This window comes from Pseudorasbora parva, chromosome 1 (assembly GCF_024679245.1).
Source record: "Pseudorasbora parva isolate DD20220531a chromosome 1, ASM2467924v1, whole genome shotgun sequence".
Classification (NCBI taxonomy): Eukaryota; Metazoa; Chordata; class Actinopteri; order Cypriniformes; family Gobionidae; genus Pseudorasbora; species Pseudorasbora parva.
The window spans coordinates 66,279,055-66,305,521 of NC_090172.1; the positions used below are offsets into that span (position 1 = coordinate 66,279,055).

A 26,467-nucleotide genomic window follows, 5' to 3' on the forward strand; every position below is an offset into this window, starting at 1 on the left:
CTGCCCTGTCAATCATCGTCAGATTCGTCACAGTTCAAATCCTTCACATTCAGTTTAATCTCCTACCGTATGGGAGAGAAATGTAGCCGCTCGTTGATCTGCCATGTGTGGGGTGGGTCTTTAATGCAGAGACTCTCCTCATGTGTTTTCAGTTTATAATGATGCATTTAAAAGTTAATGGCCAAACGTGTCATTAAAAAAATTCTCAATGCTGCTGCAGGTGAAATATAATGTGGACAACACTGAATAAATATATTTTTGTCAGGTTAAATATTGGATAGTTGGTCACTCAAACCCCTTTATCTTAACTTCTCTACTTAACCGTCGAACTCGCACATCCGTCATGTTTGTAGTTTTTTTAACGCTTTTTATCCGCGTTTGTAGTTCTAATCGAATCCTCGCGGAATCCTCGTCCAACTCGCAATGGGTTGTGGGCAATATCAGCCGTTAGAGTGCCCATCGATCCATACTGTGAATTCGGACCGGAAATAGTAAACCATCCGGGAATCTTTGGAATACTCTTTTCAACATACTACGATTTGGGACATACTAATTCTATTTTCGAATACTATTTAGGATGGATAGTATGCGAATTGGGACGCAGGGTGAGTAACCGGAAGCCGGAAGTGCCGACCCGGAAGTAGTGATGGCCAAATGAGGCTTCCTGAACCACTGAGGCTTTCCAGCCCATTGGTTCACCAAAAGGTTCATTTACCTGAAGCCTCATGAAACAGTGTGCTCCCTAGTGACACCTGCTGTCCAAAGCAATGCATCGCACACAAATCTACTCATCCTGAACAACCAAACTGTGGGCACACCCTTTTTCTATTGCCTGTGTATTAATAAAGTATTTTACTCTGCCTGTATTAACCTATGTACACACAACTCACACAAACACACAACTTTGTGTTCAACTATTCAGTAGTTCTTTGGGTTAGTGATGAGATTAATCTTTCCCTAATACAGTCTAGTCCTATAATAATAATAATAATAATAATAATAATAGCAATAATATATATAATAATAACACTAGGCCTACTACTAAAATATGAGGCGCCGTACAAGCCATAATTCATTCTGGTACTCTCACACACATGCATTCTCATTTCACATACATATATATATATATATATATATATATATATATATATATATATATATATATTTTTTTTTTTTTTTTTTAATTTTATAAATATATATTTATATATATACTCATATATATATATATATATATATATATATATATATATATATATAGTCTGCTCTCACACACATTCAATATAGGCTATATATATATATATATATATATATATATATATATATATATATATATATATATATATATATTATAATTACGTAGTAGGTATTACAACTAGGCTAATTTACTCTAATAATCTACTAAACTAAGTATAATGTAATATAATATATAATACAGCTATGATATATAATGATATCGCTACTACATACAACCAACACCTCAACACCAATGCAAATGCCTACTGCAAACCCCACAAGAGCCGCGAGGTTTCGAACCACTTTTATCCGAAAGCGATCCTCAGAATGAAGCAATGACGTAATCAACAGAAAACGAGGCCTCGTTTGTCATCGTCACGTGATTTTCACGGAAACGATACAAGCCTCGAATCGGGGCTTCATCTGGAACGCCCCTTTTTGCTCGACACAAGCTCCGGAGCCTCGCTTCAGATGTCCCATCACTACTTACCTGTCTTTTTACTCTGCATTCAGGACCCTTAGACGAGCAGTTGCAGCAAGTGTTGTTACCTTGCTGGCTGGGTCTCGTTTCTTCCTGCCTCTAGTGATGGCCAAATGAGGCTTCCTGAACCACTGAGGCTTTCCAGCCCATTGGTTCACCAAAAGGTTCATTTACCTGAAGCCTCATGAAACAGTGTGCTCCCTAGTGACACCTGCTGTGCAAAGCAATGCATCGCACACAAACCTATTCATCCTGAGCAACTAAACTGTCATAGTGTGGGCACACCCTTTTTCTATTGCCTGTGTATTAATAAAGTATTTTACTCTGCTTGTATTAACCTATGTACACACAACTCACAAAAACACACAACTCTGTGTTCAACTATTCAGTAGTTCTTTGGGTTAGTGATGACAGTGAATGCCCAGAATGATTGTAAATAAATTATTGTGAGTGCAGTGCTGATTGGGACTGGAATTATGGAACAGCAAACTGCAACAGGGATGGGAAAAGCTTCCCCTAATACAGTCTAGTCTTATAATAATATTATTAATAATAATAATAGCAATAATATATAATAATAACACTAGGCCTACTACTAATATAGGCTATATATATATATATATATATATATATATATATATATATATATATATATATATATATATATATATATATATATAATTACGTAGTATAGGTATTACAACTAGATAATTTACTCTAATAATCTACTGAACTGTGTATAATTTACTCTAATAATCTACTAAACTAAGTATAATGTAATATAATATATAATACAAGCTATGATATATAATGATATCGTTACTACATACAACCAACACCTCAACACCAATGCAAATGCCTACTGCAAACCCCACAAGAGCCGCGAGGTTTCGAACCACTTTTATCTGAAAGCGATACTCCGAATGAAGCAATGACGTAATCAACAGAAAACGAGGCCTCGTTTGTCATCGTCACGTGATTTTCACGGAAACGATACAAGCCTCGAATCGGGGCTTCATCTGGAACGCCCCTTTTTGCTCGACACAAGCTCCGGAGCCTCGCTTCAGATGTCCCATCACTACCCGGAAGTGATCGAGAGATCGTGTTTATGAGATTTCACACATTACTGTGTGTGTTGACAAGTGATTGAGAAAATAAAGAGACAGCATCAACCGTCCAGCCGACCCCGTGTCCTCTTCCTTCCTCCTTATATCGAACTTTACTACAATCTCACTGTCCCGCAATGCACAAAACTATTAAACGAAAGTCAAAAGTAAAAAGTTTGCATGCTAATTTTTGTGCACACTGAAGATTTCATAATGCATGAGGATAAATTTGGTCAATTATTTTCAGAGTTCATCTTTTTCAGGTTCAAAGGTCATTTTGAAATAAATGATACCTCCTTCAAAACATCTTTGAGTCCTGTGACTTTCACACAGAGTCCAAAGTTAACACCTACTGAGAGTCAAATGATAATACATTTAAACAGCATTATGAGAATGATAGTCAGTGAAGTCAGCAGTATGACCCTGATATTACTAATAACGTCATAAAAATCATATTCAATTTGAAACAGTTATTACCATAATCTTTGAAAATGCTTTAATATCAAATACAGGTGATGGGAATTGACCGAAGTGTTACAGTCTCACACAACAGCATGCTGGTTTCGTTCTGTGTGAAAACATGGCGGAGAAGTGAGAGGTTTTCCAGCCTTTATGACCCAGTGCGGAGGGAAATAATGATGGCCCTTTCTGTTCATCCTCCCTTCATCTGTAATGCCTAGTTTAAGCAGGTTATCTGGGAAACAGCTCTATTTCTGCTGCTCCATCAGCGCCATCTTCTGTCAGAGACTGGATTTACAGAGTCATTCAGACTGGCTGCAGTTTTTTTATATATATATATATATATATATATATATATATATATATATATATAAATATATATATATATATATATATATATATATATATATACATATATATTTAAACAGGGTTTAAATAATGTTGGTTAAATTCATGCACAAATTGGGAAAACTCGCCATTGGCTGTTACATCACTTGTACTCACGTACGTTGTGTTGAGGGGCGGAGCTGAGTATTCTCCAGCAGTTTCGCGATGGTTCGCTGCTGGTAAGCCGCTTTGATCATTGCTCCGTCTTTATAACTAAGTTTGGAGTGTTTTCAAGTGCAAAGTTGAACTTTTATACTATACACAAGTTTCCTGCTTTTGTCTGTCATCTCCTAGCGCTGTAATTCGAGTCAGATATGTGTTATTTGTGACGATGAAATGAGGAGTGTGTATTAACGTACATGTGAACTCCGAACTCTGTTTATTTTAAGATTATTCATGCAACGGTGATGCAGTGCCTCTAACCGACCTTTTTGGCCGTGTGTTTTCTCCAGGTATGTGTTTTTGTCATGTTGTGTATGAATTGTTATCTGAATTGTGTGTTAGCAATCACCACACGTGCTTTAGGCCCCTCGCACGTGCTGAGCGTGTATCTGCGCCATTTTGGATATGAGTGTTCTTTCTCCTCTGTATATTATTTACACAAAATATGTAAAAGATCGGCCACTTGAGTTTATAGTTACATTATATAAATGTAATGTTATGAGTATTGTGAAGAAAAGATGCAGTTTTATTTTATTTTTTCTTCAATGTATGTTTTATTAATAATTGCCCACTATACGATCACTTGGAAATAATGTATTTTGAACAGTTTGCGATGGTTCGCTGCTGATTATTTATGCAACGGTGATGCAGTGCCTCTAACCAGCCTTTTTGGCCGTGTGTTTTCTCCAGGCCAAATAAACAGAAACCTTGAGTGACCAGCCACCTGATTGTCTGCCTGAAATTATTCCATCAAGATCAACACAGTCACATATATATATATATATACACACACACAAGCCGTTTCTACAGTAAGGAGTGGGAGAGTGAACCAACTCTCAAACGTGGATTACACCTGTGACTCGAAGACTGTTTATAAATGTAATCCTGATTCCTGTCCATCATAATATACACACTCAGGACATCTGCATTCATACATCGCTTTGAGCCCTGCACAGGCCGACAGTAGGTATGAGGTTAGGGGTGTAAAAAAAGTCAGGGCCTGTAGGGCTCTAAATCGTTGACCCAATCTGGCAACACTGATCACACATGTAGCCTACATTTACATTCCAATAAAGGTTATTGATAACATTACTTATAGGCAACTAGTCATCATATCTTTCGCTTCAGGAAACATGTTAATGCTCAGCAGTACAGATATGGTATATTTCCATTGTACTAAAATGCATTCATTTTCAATGGGTATATATGCGGCTGAAACAGGTAGCCAGTGCCTCCCAAATTTTTCAACATTAACATTTTAATATAACATTATAGTCATTATGGCCTTTAGAAAAATGTGTTTTGAGGAGGTGGGGTAGTGCACTATAGGCCCCTGTGGTGTGGCCTAAGCTTTTGTCTTTAATTGCATTTTTTTCCTTACATTACTTTTACTTTTATACTTTAAGTAGTTTTGAAACCAGTAATTTTACACTTTTACTTAAGTAAAAAGCTTGAGTTGGTACTTCAACTTCTACAGAAGTATTTTTAAACCGTAGTATCTATACTTCCACTTGAGTAATGAATGTGAGTACTTTTGACACCTCTGGTCATAGCTACATCTCTGACGTTTATAACAAACGAAACAGTTTGAAAATAAGTTGAAATTTGACCAAGTTATGGTTATTTAAAAGTACATGTATGCACCATTAAAACACTTATGAGTGAGCGAGCTGCCTGTGACAAGATGGCCGTAAGTTGCGGACGGCGACCTCCATTGGCCAACAGCGCGCACGAGATATCTAGCCTTTATTATGGATATCTATGGTGCTAGGCATAGATATCCATAATAAGGGCTAGATATCTTACGGCGGAGTCACCATCGTCATCACCGGCGGCCATCTTGTCACAGGCAAGCTTTCTGTTGGGCTCTGTGGAACCTGATTTCCCTATAGGGGAACTCGAGCTGCATCGAAACGCTGTGAGAACGCCTCTGCGTGATTGCGTCATGAAGCCCGTGTCGAATCAGTCCAATCGGAAGACAGAACGTCATAGGCAGATGACATCATAGACCGGAAACTATAAAGCACCCACAAACACAAACAGAAACTAGCTTCTGTGCCTTCAGTAGGCGATCTGTGTGAATCTGTCTGTCTATTTGGTGTTTTTGTCTGTCCTTAGTGAGAAAACTAAGCAAGAATTTTCCACCTTTGTTAAATATATAGTTATATATATATAACATAAAGAGAAAAAAAGGAAGAAAAATATGGCGAGTGAACAGCAATTCACTAGATGTGTTCATCCCTGCCCTCGTTACATCACGGGTAGGGATACACATTCTATGTGCGCTGTCTATCTGGGAGCACAGTATGCCCAGGCAGCTCTCGAGGGGGCTGCTTGTGAGCATTGTGAGCGGCTTCCACTAAGAACGCTGTGCTCCCGCCGGGCACTCTTCGAGGAGGGTGCCTCAGCTCGTGTTCCCCGCAGCTCGGGTCTAGCTGTTCCCCACGGCACTTTTGTTTTTTGCACTTCCTGCTTCGCTACTGTTCGGACGCTCTTGCTTACTGCTCTGCGGTTTGCTCTATCGCTTATATATTTTATCTCATAATTTTAACTTCAGCAAATCAACACAGTGCTCAAACAACAAAGCTTGACTTCAACGATAAAACTAGAAACTCTGTTGACTGGATTACTACAAAAAAGTGGAATATTTCATCCGACCAGCCTCCACACTGTCATCATCTTACATTCCGGAAGGGAAAACACAGCTGCCTACTATCGAAAGGATAAGAAAATGCCTCTTCTAGCTAAGGAATCTTCTTGCAGCACAAACTGCCACAGACTTTTACAAAGGATTGCAGTTCTTGAAACAAAGTTATTTGCGGAACCACCAAACTGGATTAATCACACAGCAGAGCTTCATCACGAACGCCCTCTGCACACAGCCGGTGAGTCCCATGAATTTAGTGCTACTCAACAAATAGAGAAACAAGAAACTGATCAAGACACTAATCGATGGCACAAACGGGGCAAGACCCAAACGCACTCGAGACATCAGATTGTCACGAGCTTCATATATTGCTGCCGTTGCATGCTCTTCCCCCAGACACAAGGATTGCAAACACTAGTTTCCGACCACCATCGATACATCTCGAAAACAGATTTGAAGTATTAATGAATGTGGGTGAGGAATCCCCAAACATGATGAATATGATCGAACACAGATTGCATCAGCCCACAGCTAACACTAATGCTAACAGGCGCTCAAGGTCAAACAGACAGCGTCGCTCAGCTCAGAGAGCAGCCGAGCCAAGGACCCATTGGGTCTTAATAGGCATGAAGAAGGTATTATAACCAGATTGAGGTTTGGCCACACAGGCCTTAATTCCACTTTATCCTTAATAGGTAAAGGTAATGGCATATGCTCTGAATGTAAAGTCATAGATGGTGTCACTCATGTCTTATTTAGATGTAAGAAATTTGATCAACTCAGACAGAAATGGAAAGACTCTGGGTGCTTTCACATCTCTAGTTCGGTTCATTTGGTCCGAACCAAGGGCAAACAATAAAACATTGTTGCATTTTTCAGCTTTTTTGGTTCCTTTTCACACCACACTGATTGCTTTGGTCCGAACCAGTTGAAACGAACCAAAACGCAGGCACGTGACAACATCCACATCACTCATTGGCCATGGCGTATTTCCTAAACTGCTTTTCTAATGGTCAGAATTTACGTATGGAAAAATGCCAACAGAAGAGGCAAAGCCAGCAAACTATAATAACACTATGGAGAGACGACCGCGCGGGCCAGTTTTGTCCCTGGCCATAATTTACTACACTGTGTGTATTTACCACAGTATGCAAACAAAACATTTCTATAATGAAGCGCGGATGCGACATGAAAACAACATTCTAATGCACTGCAGACGGCGACCGCGCATCGCTCGTCACTTCAAGAGGAGGCGTGCATTAATTATTAACTCTTGACATGCTCATCTTCCGAAAATATTGCCAACGATCTATCAGGTAATAATATCATGCACACAATGTCAGCGCAGCTATACGGCAGCTGGTTCAGTCCAAAAATGATCAGTACTTTTGCAGTTGGTTCTGTTGGAGGTCGGATCACGTTCTCACCACAAACAATTTTCGTTTGAAATCGTACCGAGACCACCTCTTCAAGGAGGTCTCGGTACGCTTGTTTGGTCCACTTTTGGTGCGCACCCGAGTGCGATTGCTGCTTTCAGACCTGACCAAACGAACCGCACCAAAGAGGGAAACGAACTCTAGTACGATTCAACCGAACTAAATGAGGCAGGTGTGAAAGCACCCTCTGATGCAGAAAATGACATCCATAATATTTTACAGGAGCAAGGAATACAGGAACAAAGAAGCAAGCATTTTATTATGTACCTTAATGATACTGGGTTAAGTAGAAGAATATAAGAATGCCTACAAGGCTCGTTCACTACCAGCCTTTGGTAAATCGGACCATGCCGCCATTTTCCTTACACCTGAGTACAAACAAAGGCTCGTTCAGGAACCCCCGGTGAGGCGGGAAGTTAAACGCTGGTCGCCTCATTCAGAGATCACGCTCCAGGCAGCTCTTGACGACGTTGACTGGGACATGTTCCGGGCGAGTTCATCGGACGTCAGCGAGTTCACTGATGTGGCGCTCTGCTTCATCAACACACTGACAGAGCAAGCCACACAAACAATAACTATAACGTCCTTCTCTAATCAGAAACCGTGGGTGGACAGTTCAATCCGCGCTGCAGTGAACGCCCGCACTGCCGCATACAACGCCGGTCTACTAACAGAGAATATGAGGGATTATAAATCATCCTGTTATGCTCTCCGACGCGCCGTTAAAGCCGCAAAGCTCCGTTATAGGGATCGCGTGGAGTCTTATTTCCAACTCAACGACTCCCCTGGCGGATGTGGCAGGGACTGAGGACCATCTGTGCTTTTGGAACGAAATCCTCTGCAGAAGTGAGAGCTGATCCGTTGCTTGTGAACGAGTTAAACTCTTTCTACGCTCGCTTTGATGGCAATCGCGGCAGCGCGACACCGCCGAGTGACGCGTCAGACAGAATCACTCAGAGCTGCAACAATCACGTGATCTCTGTCTCGGAGGATGACGTTCGTAGGACACTCAAACGTGTGGATGTTAGGAAAGCTGCTGGTCCGGATGGTGTTTCAGGTCGTGTCCTGCGGTCCTGTGCTGATCAGCTCGCTGGACTCCTCACATCCATCTTCAATGAGTCCCTTGCTACATCTGTGGTCCCAACCTCATTCAAAAAATCCACCATCATCCCTGTCCCTAAGAACAGTAAACCCTCTTGCCTAAATGACTATCGCCCAGTGGCTCTCACATCTTTAGTCATGAAGGTCTTTGAGAGACTCATCAAAAACAACATTTGCTCCTCCATCCCTGACACCTTGGACCCTCTTCAGTTCGCTTATCGTCCCAATAGATCGACTGAAGATGCCATCTCTCACGTCCTCCACTCCTCCCTCACACACATCGACAGCAAGAATGGGAACTATGTAAGACTGCTATTTATTGACTATAGTTCAGCCTTTAACACCATAGTTCCCATTAAGCTAACTAACAAACTTCTGGATCTCGGACTGAACTCTTCTCTCTGTCACTGGATTGAAGATTTCCTCACTGGCAGACCTCAGGTGGTGAGAGTAGGACAGTTCACCTCCACCTCCATCACCGTGAGTGTGGGAGCTCCACAGGGCTGTGTCCTCAGTCCCCTGCTCTACTCTCTCTACACGCATGACTGTTTGTCCACACACAGCTCCACCTCTGTCATCAAGTTTGCGGATGATACTGTTGTCCTGGGCCTCATTTCCAACAACAATGAGACCGCATACTTGGATGAGGTGGAGCAACTGACATCATGGTGCCAAGACAACTGTCTCATACTGAATGTGATTAAGACCAAAGAACTGATTGTGGACTTCAGGAAGAGACAGCAACGGTCATATTCCCCTCTCATGATCAGCGGGACACCAGTAGAGAGAGTGAGCAGCTTCAAATACCTGGGTGTGAACATCTCCGAGGACCTGACCTGGACTGCACATATCCAGTCTCAGGTGAAAAAGGCCAGGCAAAGACTGTACCACCTGCGCCAGCTGAGGAAATTCCGGGTCTCACCAGCTATCCTGAAAACTTTCTATTCAGGGGCGATAGAAAGTTTACTAACACAGTGCATCACAGCGTGGTATGGTAACAGCACAAGTCACGACTGCAAAGCCCTGCAAAGAGTGGTGCGCTTGTCCGAGCGCATCTCAGGGTCAGCTCTCCCGTCCCTGCAGGACATCTACATCAAACGATGCAGAGGCAGAGCTACAAAAATCATCAAGGACATTAATCACCCGGCCAACCCCCACTTCACCCGGCTGCCTTCTGGTAAGCGCTTCCGTAGCCTGATGGCCAAAACTGAGAGACTCAGGAGGAGTTTCTTCCCACAGGCCATCAGACTCCTGAACGCTGTCACTTAACTACATGTGACTTCACCTCACTTCAGTACTAACAAACTCACATACTGATATTGCACTGCACTTTATTCTTGTGTCTCATGTAACTACTCATTATAATGCTGTTTGCACATTACACTCCTGCACTTCTGTTATCCACGTATTTATTTTTATAGTCTCCAGTTTACTTTATCTCACTTATTTTATTCCACATCTCTTATTTCTTTTACTTGATTTATTCATAATTCTACATATGTATATATATAGCACCTTATCCTATTCCTATTTTATCCTATCCCTATTTTATAATTTATTGTGCTTTTTTTTTTTTTTTTGTTAATTGTTATTTGCTGTCCATGGAGCGGACCTGTTTACATTTCACTGCCGGTTGTATTCTGTATAACTGTGTATGTGACAAATAAAACTCTTGAACTTGAACTTGAATTTGGGTTTTTTGCTAATCTTTTTTTTTTTAATAAATAAATCCTCATTTGGAGGGGGATGAGGGTGGGTATAATGGTTTTGATATTATTTTATGATTTAATGTGTCAGTTGCCAACATCCTTTTACACACTCCTGTGTAGTAGTCCAGTAGGTGGCGATATATGTCGTAAAGATATGAACCGCCATTAACTAGAAGAAGAAGAAGGGGAGTTAGGGTATGTGTTCCCTTACGGTTGCATTTTACTGCAGTAGGTGTGATGTCTGTATAGGGTTTAATGTACCTTAGGGGGGATCATTGGTAGAAGCTTAGTGCTAAGGTACCCGCCAATGAGAGCCCTGGGTCACAGGCCTTTCTTGGGTAGCCCTGGATACCTTGTGGTGTTAAGGAAGGGGCGACTTGGGAGGGTGGGTAGGTATCCAACCTCTCTGGGTCCATTTGGACAGCACGCAGAGAAGGTGGCCTTGGGTTCAAGGGCCTTAAATGGTACCCAATCTTCTATCGATGACTAGCATTAGGGGACATAGAATAAATAGTATGAGGTTGTTGGAGGGTGGCTGGGGGGCGTACCTTGTAGTCTTAATAAAGGGTTTGTTGGAGGGAGGCTGGGTGGATACTTTGTAAGTTTGGGAAGTAAAATGGGGAAACAATTTTTTTATATATAAAAAAGAAAAAAGTGGTGGGAGGGGTCGGGGGATTGGGAGAGCTGGGTAATAAGAGGAGAACACATGCCTAGGATTGATCCACTTTGGGCGGGCCACCTCAGAGGAGGGTGGATGGTGTTTAAAGAGCCGAAACACCAAATGATCCTGAGGTACACCACTGAAGATGTGTTCATTGGGGGTAGGGGAAGGAGACTTTTGGGGGGAATTGGGAGGGAGCGGGAAAGGGAAGGAGGAACAGGTAGAGGGGGAAAATGGGAATGACATGAATGGGGGGACAGGACTTACCCCTGTACTTTAAATCAAATTTAATACATGATTATGAAGAAGGAAAGAGAGGGGTATTCACCTAGGGAGGAAAGATTAAGGGAAAAGAGTATGGGGAATAGAAGGGGTTGCGGAAGGAAAGGAACTAGGGGGAGGGGAAGGGAGGTAAGGAGAAGGTTAACTGGGAAAGAAAAAATAAGAAGCTGGGAATATTAAGGAGAAGGGGCTCATGGGAATGTGATGCTCTGCCAGGATTATCGAGCCATAACTCGTCGGGGTGGAGAATAAATCAAGTGGTGGATTTTGTATTCCGGAGGTAGGGATAATGGCAGGGGTTGAGCAGCCTCATCAAAAACATTCGCCGGCCCAGGCACTCCTGCGTTCTTCCTACTTTAAACTGGATAAACCGATTAGGTTGTTCTGGGGGAAGGTGCAGTCTTTTTTTTCAAAAGCTAACCCTAACCCACAGAACCAAAGGAACCACCAACGAAACCCCAGACAGGGATCCATACTCCAAACCCAGCCCTGAGCATGTTCCAGAGACAGGAACATTACCAAAACAAGTTTAAAAACTGGTCCCTAAACCCCCAAAGACCCATTCTTATTCTGGGTGCATCCAACCTCTGCCACCTCCCTCCCATCGAACAGGAAGACATACAAGTGGTCAGCTACCCGGGGGCCAAACTAGAACATGCGTATCACATATTTAAAAAAAAGGCCAGAGTGTCCCCCAAAACCAAACAGGTTATCTTATCTTTTGGCATCAATGAGAGTAATATAACAAATCTCAGGAAAGCTATCGAACAGATCCTCAAAACAGCAGAACAGACCTTCACGTTCGCAACAATCCACCTACCCCTGATTAATTTTGACGAAACTTTACCAACTCGAGTGAAGGAGTATCTCACACTCTTAAACAACACCATCAGGGACAAAAGCAAACACATCCCTCTCCTACTGAGCCATTTATTCTCAACGCTACAAGATAACATCCACTGGACCAAAAAAACAGGGGAATCAATGGCAGATCATTGGATCAAATATTTAAACTCCCAGGAACTAAAGACCCAGGGCAAAAGATGATCGACGGAATGGTAATTAACCTCTCAAAAACCCTAAAATTGTCCACCGCCCAATTTAACGTGTTGAACAGGGGCCTGTCCTTTATCCCATCCCACCAAATCAAATCCCAGAATAGACACACCTTGTCAGCAGCCTTGGAGGAGTTCCACACGAGGATACAGAGAGCTATTTTTTTCGACACGGGAACAGACACAGAACAAGGTCTTCCCTTTAGGGCTAAATCCACTTGGAAACCCCCACCACATCAGTTAACCAACCAAATCTGGGATTTTTTTTAAAGTAACTACCAAAATCTACAAGATGTAACCTCTAAACCCAAAACCCCCGCCCCAAACCTATCACCAACGGAAATCACGGCACTGGACTCTTTAAAGAATGAACAAGAAATAATCAAACCGGCAGACAAGGGCAACGCGTTGTCATTATGGAAAGAACACAGTACATCAAAGAAGGCCTTTGACAATTGGGAAACCGAGATTTTTACACCAAAATACCCAATCCAATATATCCACAATCGATCCCCATAATAGAACAGATAATCGAATCACTTCTAAAACAGGGCTACATAAAACAAAAACAAGCAGAATACCTCAAAGGACAATTCAATCCAAGAGCGAGGCGCTTCTACCTGTTACCAAAAGTACATAAACCCCGGAAGATTTGGCCCACCTCTCTCATGCCCCCTGGACGCCCAATTGTTTCAGACTGTGACAGTGAGAGCTATAGAATCTCGGAATATATTGACTTTTTTCTAAAACCGCTCGCAACCCAACATGACAGTTATATCTAAGATTCTTATGACTTCATCGAGAAAATCAATCAACTCAAACCCCCACCACAAGCCTTCATGTTCTCAATGGATGTGGACAGTTTATATACGAATATAGAGAGCCCCTTAGGACTTCAGGCTATTAGAAACTGCTTCAATAGAAACCCAGATCCCTCCAGACCGGATGACGCAATCCTACAGCTTCTAAAACTTAGCCTTGAGAACAATGACTTTGAATTTGCGGGAAAATACTATTTGCAAATTAAAGGCACAGCGATGGGGAAGAAATCCGCCCCATCATATGCGAACATTTATATGGCGCAGTGGGAGGAAACTGTCTTCACCAAATGCCCCCTCAAGCCCCACAGTTATTTTAGATACCTCAATGATATCTGGGGGATCTGGGAACATGGAATGGACAAATTCAAGGCTTTCCTACAAATTCTAAACAACCACCACAATTCCATCAAGATGAAACGACCACCAACCCTAACACGATCGATTTTTTGGACATTACCATTTATAAAGGTCCTGACTTCACTTCTACGAGCAGACTAGACTCTTGCACTATAAAAGTTTTCATCCCCGGCACACATTCGAAGGAATACATTCCCAACTTTTACAATTCTCGAGAATCTGCTCAAGAGGGGAGGACTTCCAAGAAGCCAAATCAATCCTCTTCAGGGCACTAAGATCAAGGGGCTACCCCAGAACAAAATTAAGACAGATTTACAGAACACACACACAAGACCCCCGAAAAACAAAAAAACCCTCTCCTCCGACGGACCAGATCCCAGCCATCTTGACCTTTTTGCCAGGTGCAACAAAGCTTCTAAGACTAATCAAAAGTAATTATGTACAAACTCTAGCCCCAATACAGGACATCAAAATTCTAGCGGCGTACAAAAGAAATCCCAACCTCAGAGACCTTCTAGTCTAAAGTCGTGTCCAGAGGGACAAGAAACCTGTGAGCCATAGTACAAAACCTAAAATCAAACAACGCGGCCAAAACAAAGCGTACTATCTCCCCAGGAACCCCCTGAACAGTAGAAACTGTGTTTATGCCATCATCTGCGTCAAATGCAAGAAACAATACATAGGACAAACAAAGAATTCAATTAGGACGAGACTGCACCAAAACCGGTATAACATCCGCTCCAACGTGGGAAGGAGAAGTAATCGTACACTGATCGCACATTTTCGCAAACATGGGGTACATAAATTCCACATCCGGGGCATTGACCATAACCCTAATTGGACGGAGGCCCAACGATAGATGGGAAGACGCACAACATTTGTAAATAGTTATATGATTGATTGTATGTATCACGTATTAATACCTTTTTGTTAAAATGCACACATACCCTTGTATTTTCTAATATATAAACAAAAAATGACAAATAATCTCTTGTTATTATTGGGGGCACATGATGACTAAGGATAAGTGAAGAGCTGCAGCTTAACTGTGTTTCCTAGCCTGAACACCCCAATATAAGTGAAGAGCTGCAGCTTAACTTCTATATAACAAGAAGATATAGAACAAGCGGTTGATATTTTTTAGAAAAATATGAACAACAGTAAGAAAACCACTGTATAAATCTCCCACAACACCAGTTTCAATAAGAACCACCACAAAAATCACCATAAGACCATTTCAAACCGCTACAAAACCTATCAGGACCACATAAGACCGATCAAGAACTGAATCACAGAAAACTAGTCAAACCACCTAATATTACCTTAAACCATCAGAAAACACACCCAAAGTAATACGAAACAAATTGAGGTTATGAAAAAAACTTAAAATTCATGAAAAATTAAGATTATTAAAAGAAATAAAGCCACAATGTGTCATTTGTTACATAACATTTTTTATTCAAAAATATGAATTGCTCTGCTGGTGAAGGACTTAGTCAACTTTATATATATATATATATATATTAGGGGTGACCCCTAATAGTTGAAGATTCGATGCATCGATATGCAGGACCGGATTCGACCACTGATCTCATGGTCGAATCTTCGCGGGTGTTATGAAACGAGGATCATACCATTTTGGCAATATGGGGGTGCTCAATATTAGTGTTATAAAGACATGTCCTTTAAAATTTGAACACATATACACCGACGGCGGCATTCGACGCCTGTCCCCGGCGATTAATATTTCCCTCAAATCGTGAATGTATACTGATTTCACCCTGTGCTACAAGATACACTCATCGTGCAGCTCTTCTGTCAGAAGTCGATTCAAAATTGAGCTCGTGCACAGCGCGTATATAATGTTCACGTCTGCCTGGTGTGAGATCCTGAGACACGGTGCTGAGCTTCAGTCCGGTGTGCGACCCCCTATAGGCACAATCGACTTAAGAACGTGCATATAAACGCACTCAAAGTGTTATTTTCCTCTCTAGGCAGATATTTTTTTAGGTTTATTTATCAAAATGTTCTTTTATATATTTGTGTGATGTTCTGTGTTTCGATCGCGGCTTTTAAATGTTATAAGAGAACGGTTAATTTACCAATGTGTAGTGTAGCCTAGTTTTGATAACTTTATTAAAAGTGGTGGCTGTGTGCCGTGCTGTGTAAAATAAAAATAGTCTTAGCCTCCTGCTGACTATAGTGTCCTGCCCTTCCCAACCCGTTTATAGCGTTTATTTTTTTCCTGTCTATGGTTTACACACACATAGATGATTCGACTATCGGTCAACCATAAAGAGATTCAAAAATATATTTTATTATTATTATTATTTCTCCAGCCTTTGAAAACTTCTCTCACAAGGTGGGACACTTGTTGCTGGCATGCACAAATATTTTTTAGCAAGTACATACAAATTACTGAAAATTAAAGGTGCACTATGCAACTTTCCGTCCACTGGAGGGCGCCTATTCAAAACAAATGCATAGTTTGATGACGCAAAGTGTGAGCGCAGCATCTTGGGACATGTGGTCTTCACATCACAGCCGGTGGAAAATAGGACTCGGGCAGAAATCACGTTCATGCATGCGGTTATTAACGTTATTGTAGTCTAAAGCAGAGCAGGACCGAGTGTTGAGGAGCTGTGCACGGCCGCTGGAGCGATTGTTAAACAAATACCCGCCTCGCGAATACCGGGACTTTTATTATGACGGGACGGGACACAGTCGCCGGGCGCCTGCACAGATCCGCTCTTCCGGTTATGATTTTGAGGTAATGCAGCTCTGTTTATTATATTAAATACATTTAAGTGTGTTTAAAACGAAGTTATGACGTTACTCCGTGCGTTCACTTGTTCACACTGCTAAGAGTAAAGTGCTCCTGCCAAATAAAAGCCGAAACCGAGGGTAGCGCAGATATGACGCAATTGACAGGTGACTCCCTCAAATGCAATGCTGAAACGTCCCTGTCCTTAGTTAAAATAGCAATTTTCTCACAATTTACAAATAGTTGGAAACATCTGGGATATTGTAGGTACTCAACTGCACAAAATATATAACACCTGCCTAGTGGTTTTTGGATATTTTACTGCAAAAATACTACATAGTGCACCTTTAAGTTAATGGATCATGCATTCTGGGCCAACGCAATACACACATCTCACTTTATGTGGTGTTTCCAAATGGAGCCTAGCTTAAATATAACTAACCAAACAGCACTATAAATTTCACTTATATCACAAAATGTATCTTCTCTCACAAACCCATGAGGTGAAGATGGATTAACTTCACTGTGGGGAATGAGGTTCATTCAGATGTGTGACTGTTTGGTTTGTTCCCGCCCCTTTTAATCAAAGCAGTTTCGACAGGTGCACCTGATGAAACACGTCGGTGCTTCATTTAGCCGTAGTCACGTGACATGGGTGTGTGGAACCACAGTTAGAAGCAGTGTTTCGACACATCTGTGCTTCGGGATCTCGACACAGCCTCGAAACGTCAGGTTCGCGTCAGCCATCCGTAGTTCTAGCATAAACCTTAGAGGGGAAAGCTGGTAGACGCTTGATGCATTCCTTTTGGGGTGCATCCGCCAGTTTGAACCTCGCCTTAGTCCTTTAAAAATCCATTAATTTACTATGGTGACTGGGAGGGCTAGGTACTGACTGGTTGGGCGTCATTGTCCTTTTGATGGGATCTCCAGTTCATTGTGGTGGCTGAGTCTGCCCTCTGGCTGGGGTCTCGTGGACTGGATGGTGGTGCCCCGAGGGGCTTCTCGGTTTCTGTCAGAGGGTCCTCGGACGGGGACTGGGGAGTCCTGCAGGGGGCCGCTTATCTCTTGTGGATTTCCTAGCTCTTTGTGGTGGCTGAGTCCTCTCTGAGGGCTCTCTTGATCTCTGGTGAAGCGATTTTTACACATCCGCAAGTTCGTGGACACTTCTCCACTGACCGGGGATCCTCCCAGGTTTTCGGGGACACCTCGGGCAAAATCACCAAGGAGAGATTGTGATCTTTCTCTCTGAATCTTCGGGTTCAGCTGATTTGGGCAGAGGTCCTCTGGGACCCTACAGAGATCCAGGGCAACCTTATCCCTGGCTTAGCCCGGGGAAGGCCCCACTTAAGTTGGCAAGGAGATGGGTGAAGGACGACTCAGTCGCCGCGGATCCCTAACCCTGAAGCCCAATAGGGATTTCAGCCAACTTGGGTAGGAGACTGATTGAGGTTCGGGGATTTTGCAGCTGTGGAATCCTGTGGAACCCTACAGTCTCCAGCTCTGCTAGCAAAGTATACCCCAAGATGAGACCATTACTACGCAGACTCTTATCTGTGACCTGGGTAACCTAATGGTGACAACAAAGGGTCACTTGAGAGAGTGGTGAGTATCCAGCCTCCTTGTACCTTCGGGCTTGCACACAGGGAAGGTGACCTGGGGAAAACAGGTCTTAAATGGGAGCCCAATTTTATATGGACTTTCTAGTGCCACACACGCAACAGCGCATCTTGCCTCAACACTGCTAACACACTGACCTTTGACCTTTACCTCACATTTATCATATGAGCACAATTATCAAACACATTTATCATATGAGCACATTAATCATATGAGCACATTAATCATATGAGCACATTTATCATAATGAGCACATTAATCATATGAGCACATTAATCATATGAGCACATTTATCATATGAGCACATTTATCATATGAACACATTTATCATAATGATCACATTAATCATATGAGCACTTTTATCATATGAGCACATTTATCATATGAGCACATTAATCATATAAACACATTTATCATATGAGCACATTTATCATATGAGCACGTTAATCATATAAGCACATTTATCATACGAGCACATTTATCATATAAACACATTTATCATATAAACACATTTATCATATGAGCACATTTATCATATGAGCACATTTATCATATGAGCACATTAATCATATGAGCACATTTATCATAATGATCACATTAATCATATGAGCAAATTTATCATATGAGCACATTTATCATATGAGCACATTAATCATATGAGCACATTTATCATAATGATCACATTTATCATATGAGCACATTTATCATATGAGCACATTAATCATATAAACACATTTATCATATGAGCACATTTATCATATGAGCACATTTATCATATGAGCACATTAATCATATGAGCACATTTATCATATAAACACATTAATCATATGAGCACATTTATCATATGAGCACGTTAATCATATAAGCACATTTATCATACGAGCACATTTATCATATAAACACATTTATCATATGAGCACATTTATCATATGAGCACATTTATCATATGAGCACATTAATCATATGAGCACATTTATCATATAAACACATTTATCATATGAGCACATTTATCATATGAGCACATTTATCATATGAGCACATTAATCATATGAGCACATTTATCATAATGATCACATTAATCATATGAGCAAATTTATCATATGAGCACATTTATCATATGAGCACATTAATCATATGAGCACATTTATCATAATGATCACATTTATCATATGAGCACATTTATCATATGAGCACATTAATCATATGAGCACATTTATCATATGAGCACATTTATCATAATGATCACATTTATCATATGAGCACATTTATCATATGAGCACATTAATCATATGAGCACATTTATCATATGAGCACGTTTATCATATGAGCACATTTATCATATGAGCACATTAATCATATGAGCACATTTATCATATGAGCACGTTTATCATATGAGCACATTTATCATATGAGCACATTAATCATATGAGCACATTTATCATATGAGCACATTTATCATATGAGCACGTTTATCATATGAGCACATTTATCATATTAGCACGTTTATCATATGAGCACATTAATCATATGAGCACATTAATCATATGAGCACATTTATCATATGAGCACATTTATCATATGAGCACATTTATCATAAGAGCACATTTATCATATCAGCACATTTATCATATGAGCACATTTATCATATAAGCACGTTTATCATATGAGCACGTTAATCATATGAGCACATTTATCACATGAGCATGTTTATCATATAAACACATTTATCATATGAGCACATTAATCATATGAGCACATTTATCATACGAGCACATTTATCATATAAACACATTTATCATATGAGCACATTAATCATATGAGCACATTAATCATATGAGCACATTAATCATATGAGCACATTTATCATAATGATCACATTAATCATATGAGCATGTTTATCATATAAACACATTTATCATATGAGCACATTAATCATATGAGCACATTTATCATACGAGCACATTTATCATATAAACACATTTATCATATGAGCACATTAATCATATGAGCACATTAATCATATGAGCACATTAATCATATGAGCACATTTATCATAATGATCACATTTATCATATTAGCACGTTTATCATACGAGCACATTTATCATATAAACACATTTATCATATGAGCACATTAATCATATGAGCACATTTATCATATGAGCACATTAATCATATGAGCACATTTATCATAATGATCACATTAATCATATGAGCACGTTTATCATATGAGCACATTTATCATATGAGCACATTAATCATATGAGCACATTTATCATAAGAGCACGTTTATCATATGAGCACATTTATCATATGAGCACATTTATCATAATGATCACATTAATCATATGAGCACATTAATCATAAGAGCACGTTTATCATATGAGCACATTAATCATATGAGCACATTTATCATAAGAGCACGTTTATCATAAGAGCACATTTATCATATGAGCACATTAATCATATGAGCACATTTATCATAATGATCACATTAATCATATGAGCACATTTATCATAAGAGCACGTTTATCATATGAGCACATTAATCATATGAGCACATTTATCATAATGATCACATTTATCATATGAGCACATTAATCATATGAGCACATTTATCATATGAGCACGTTAATCATATGAGCACATTTATCACAAGAGCACGTTTATCATATGAGCACATTTATCATAATGATCACATTAATCATATGAGCATGTTTATCATATGAGCACATTTATCATATGAGCACATTAATCATATGAGCACATTTATCATATGAGCACATTTATCATATGAGCGCATTAATCATATGAGGACATATCCTATGAGCATATTAATCATATGAGCGCATTTATCATATGAGCACATTTATCATATGAGCACATTAATCATATGAGCACATTAATCATATGAGCACATTTATCATATGAGCACATTAATCATATGAGCACATTTATCATATGAGCACATTTATCATATGAGCACTTTAATCATATGAGTGCATTTATCATATGAGCACATTTATCATATGAGCACTTTAATCATATGAGCGCATTTATCATATGAGCACATTAATCATGAGCACATTTATCATATGAGCACGTTTATCATATGAGCGCATTTATCATATGAGCGCATTTATCATATGAGCACATTTATCATATGAGCGCATTAATCATATGAGCACGTTTATCATATGAGCACGTTTATCATATGAGCACGTTTATCATATGAGCACATTAATCATGAGCACATTTATCATATGAGCACATTTATCATATGAGCACTTTAATCATATGAGTGCATTTATCATATGAGCATATTTATCATATGAGCACATTTATCATATGAGCACATTTATCATATGAGCACTTTAATCATATGAGTGCATTTATCATATGAGCACATTTATCATATGAGCACTTTAATCATATGAGCACATTTATCATATGAGCACTTTAATCATATGAGCGCATTTATCATATGAGCACATTAATCATGAGCACATTTATCATATGAGCACATTTATCATATGAGCGCATTTATCATATGAGCGCATTTATCATATGAGCACATTTATCATATGAGCGCATTAATCATATGAGCACGTTTATCATATGAGCACGTTTATCATATTAGCACGTTTATCATATGAGCACGTTTATCATATGAGCACATTTATCATATGAGCACATTTATCACAAGAGCACGTTTATCACAAGAGCACGTTTATCACAAGAGCACGTTTATCACAAGAGCACGTTTATCACATGAGCACATTTATCACATGAGCACGTTTATCATAAGAGCACGTTTATCATATGAGCACATTTATCATATTAGCACGTTTATCATATGAGCACATTTATCATATGAGCACATTTATCATATGAGCACATTTATCATATTAGCACGTTTATCATATGAGCACATTTATCATATGAGCACATTTATCATATGAGCACATTTATCATAAGAGCACGTTTATCATATGAGCACATTTATCATAAGAGCACATTTATCATATCAGCACATTTATCATATGAGCACATTTATCATATAAGCACGTTTATCATATGAGCACGTTAATCATATGAGCACATTTATCACAAGAGCACATTTATCATATGAGCACAATTATCAAACACATTTATCATATGAGCACATTAATCATATGAGCACATTAATCATAATGAGCACATTAATCATATGATCACATTAATCATATGAGCACATTAATCATATGAGCACATTAATCATATGAGCACATTTATCATAATGAGCACATTAATCATATGAGCACATTAATCATATGAGCACATTTATCATATGAGCACATTTATCATATGAACACATTTATCATAATGATCACATTAATCATATGAGCACATTAATCATATGAGCACTTTTATCATATGAGCACATTTATCATATGAGCACATTAATCATATGAGCACTTTTATCATATGAGCACATTTATCATATGAGCACATTAATCATATGAGCACATTTATCATATGAGCACATTTATCATATGAGCACATTTATCATAATGAGCACATTAATCATATGAGCACATTAATCATATGAGCACTTTTATCATATGAGCACATTTATCATATGAACACATTAATCATATAAACACATTTATCATATGAGCACATTTATCATATGAGCACGTTAATCATATAAGCACATTTATCATACGAGCACATTTATCATATAAACACATTTATCATATGAGCACATTTATCATATGAGCACATTTATCATATGAGCACATTTATCATAATGATCACATTAATCATATGAGCACGTTTATCATATGAGCACATTTATCACATGAGCACATTAATCATATGAGCACATTTATCATATAAGCACGTTTATCATATGAGCACATTAATCATATGAGCACATTAATCATATGAGCACATTTATCATATGAGCACATTAATCATATGAGCACATTTATCATAATGATCACATTTATCATATGAGCACATTTATCATATGAGCACATTAATCATATAAACACATTTATCATATGAGCACATTTATCATATGAGCACATTTATCATATGAGCACATTAATCATATGAGCACATTTATCATATAAACACATTAATCATATGAGCACATTTATCATATGAGCACGTTAATCATATAAGCACATTTATCATACGAGCACATTTATCATATAAACACATTTATCATATGAGCACATTTATCATATGAGCACATTTATCATATGAGCACATTAATCATATGAGCACATTTATCATATAAACACATTTATCATATGAGCACATTTATCATATGAGCACATTTATCATATGAGCACATTAATCATATGAGCACATTTATCATAATGATCACATTAATCATATGAGCAAATTTATCATATGAGCACATTTATCATATGAGCACATTAATCATATGAGCACATTTATCATAATGATCACATTTATCATATGAGCACATTTATCATATGAGCACATTAATCATATGAGCACATTTATCATATGAGCACATTTATCATAATGATCACATTTATCATATGAGCACATTTATCATATGAGCACATTAATCATATGAGCACATTTATCATATGAGCACGTTTATCATATGAGCACATTTATCATATGAGCACATTAATCATATGAGCACATTTATCATATGAGCACGTTTATCATATGAGCACATTTATCATATGAGCACATTAATCATATGAGCACATTTATCATATGAGCACATTTATCATATGAGCACGTTTATCATATGAGCACATTTATCATATTAGCACGTTTATCATATGAGCACATTAATCATATGAGCACATTAATCATATGAGCACATTTATCATATGAGCACATTTATCATATGAGCACATTTATCATAAGAGCACATTTATCATATCAGCACATTTATCATATGAGCACATTTATCATATAAGCACGTTTATCATATGAGCACGTTAATCATATGAGCACATTTATCACATGAGCATGTTTATCATATAAACACATTTATCATATGAGCACATTAATCATATGAGCACATTTATCATACGAGCACATTTATCATATAAACACATTTATCATATGAGCACATTAATCATATGAGCACATTAATCATATGAGCACATTAATCATATGAGCACATTTATCATAATGATCACATTAATCATATGAGCATGTTTATCATATAAACACATTTATCATATGAGCACATTAATCATATGAGCACATTTATCATACGAGCACATTTATCATATAAACACATTTATCATATGAGCACATTAATCATATGAGCACATTAATCATATGAGCACATTAATCATATGAGCACACTTATCATAATGATCACATTTATCATATTAGCACGTTTATCATACGAGCACATTTATCATATAAACACATTTATCATATGAGCACATTAATCATATGAGCACATTTATCATATGAGCACATTAATCATATGAGCACATTTATCATAATGATCACATTAATCATATGAGCACGTTTATCATATGAGCACATTTATCATATGAGCACATTAATCATATGAGCACATTTATCATAAGAGCACGTTTATCATATGAGCACATTTATCATATGAGCACATTTATCATAATGATCACATTAATCATATGAGCACATTAATCATAAGAGCACGTTTATCATATGAGCACATTAATCATATGAGCACATTTATCATAAGAGCACGTTTATCATAAGAGCACATTTATCATATGAGCACATTAATCATATGAGCACATTTATCATAATGATCACATTAATCATATGAGCACATTTATCATAAGAGCACGTTTATCATATGAGCACATTAATCATATGAGCACATTTATCATAATGATCACATTTATCATATGAGCACATTAATCATATGAGCACATTTATCATATGAGCACGTTAATCATATGAGCACATTTATCACAAGAGCACGTTTATCATATGAGCACATTTATCATAATGATCACATTAATCATATGAGCATGTTTATCATATGAGCACATTTATCATATGAGCACATTAATCATATGAGCACATTTATCATATGAGCACATTTATCATATGAGCGCATTAATCATATGAGGACATATCCTATGAGCATATTAATCATATGAGCGCATTTATCATATGAGCACATTTATCATATGAGCACATTAATCATATGAGCACATTAATCATATGAGCACATTTATCATATGAGCACATTAATCATATGAGCACATTTATCATATGAGCACATTTATCATATGAGCACTTTAATCATATGAGTGCATTTATCATATGAGCACATTTATCATATGAGCACTTTAATCATATGAGCACATTTATCATATGAGCACTTTAATCATATGAGCGCATTTATCATATGAGCACATTAATCATGAGCACATTTATCATATGAGCACGTTTATCATATGAGCGCATTTATCATATGAGCGCATTTATCATATGAGCACATTTATCATATGAGCGCATTAATCATATGAGCACGTTTATCATATGAGCACGTTTATCATATGAGCACGTTTATCATATGAGCACATTAATCATGAGCACATTTATCATATGAGCACATTTATCATATGAGCACTTTAATCATATGAGTGCATTTATCATATGAGCATATTTATCATATGAGCACATTTATCATATGAGCACATTTATCATATGAGCACTTTAATCATATGAGTGCATTTATCATATGAGCACATTTATCATATGAGCACTTTAATCATATGAGCACATTTATCATATGAGCACTTTAATCATATGAGCGCATTTATCATATGAGCACATTAATCATGAGCACATTTATCATATGAGCACATTTATCATATGAGCGCATTTATCATATGAGCGCATTTATCATATGAGCACATTTATCATATGAGCGCATTAATCATATGAGCACGTTTATCATATGAGCACGTTTATCATATTAGCACGTTTATCATATGAGCACGTTTATCATATGAGCACATTTATCATATGAGCACATTTATCACAAGAGCACGTTTATCACAAGAGCACGTTTATCACAAGAGCACGTTTATCACATGAGCACGTTTATCACATGAGCACATTTATCACATGAGCACGTTTATCATAAGAGCACGTTTATCATATGAGCACATTTATCATATTAGCACGTTT

The 26,467-nt window shown here is 38.4% G+C and overlaps 1 protein-coding gene across 2 annotated transcripts in view; it reads right to left on the reverse strand.

The window, feature by feature from the left end:
• LOC137080929 (uncharacterized) overlaps positions 1 to 26,467 on the reverse strand; it is a 259,912-nt gene that overhangs the window by 184,615 nt on the left and 48,830 nt on the right. The gene's annotated exons all lie outside the window — the stretch shown is intronic.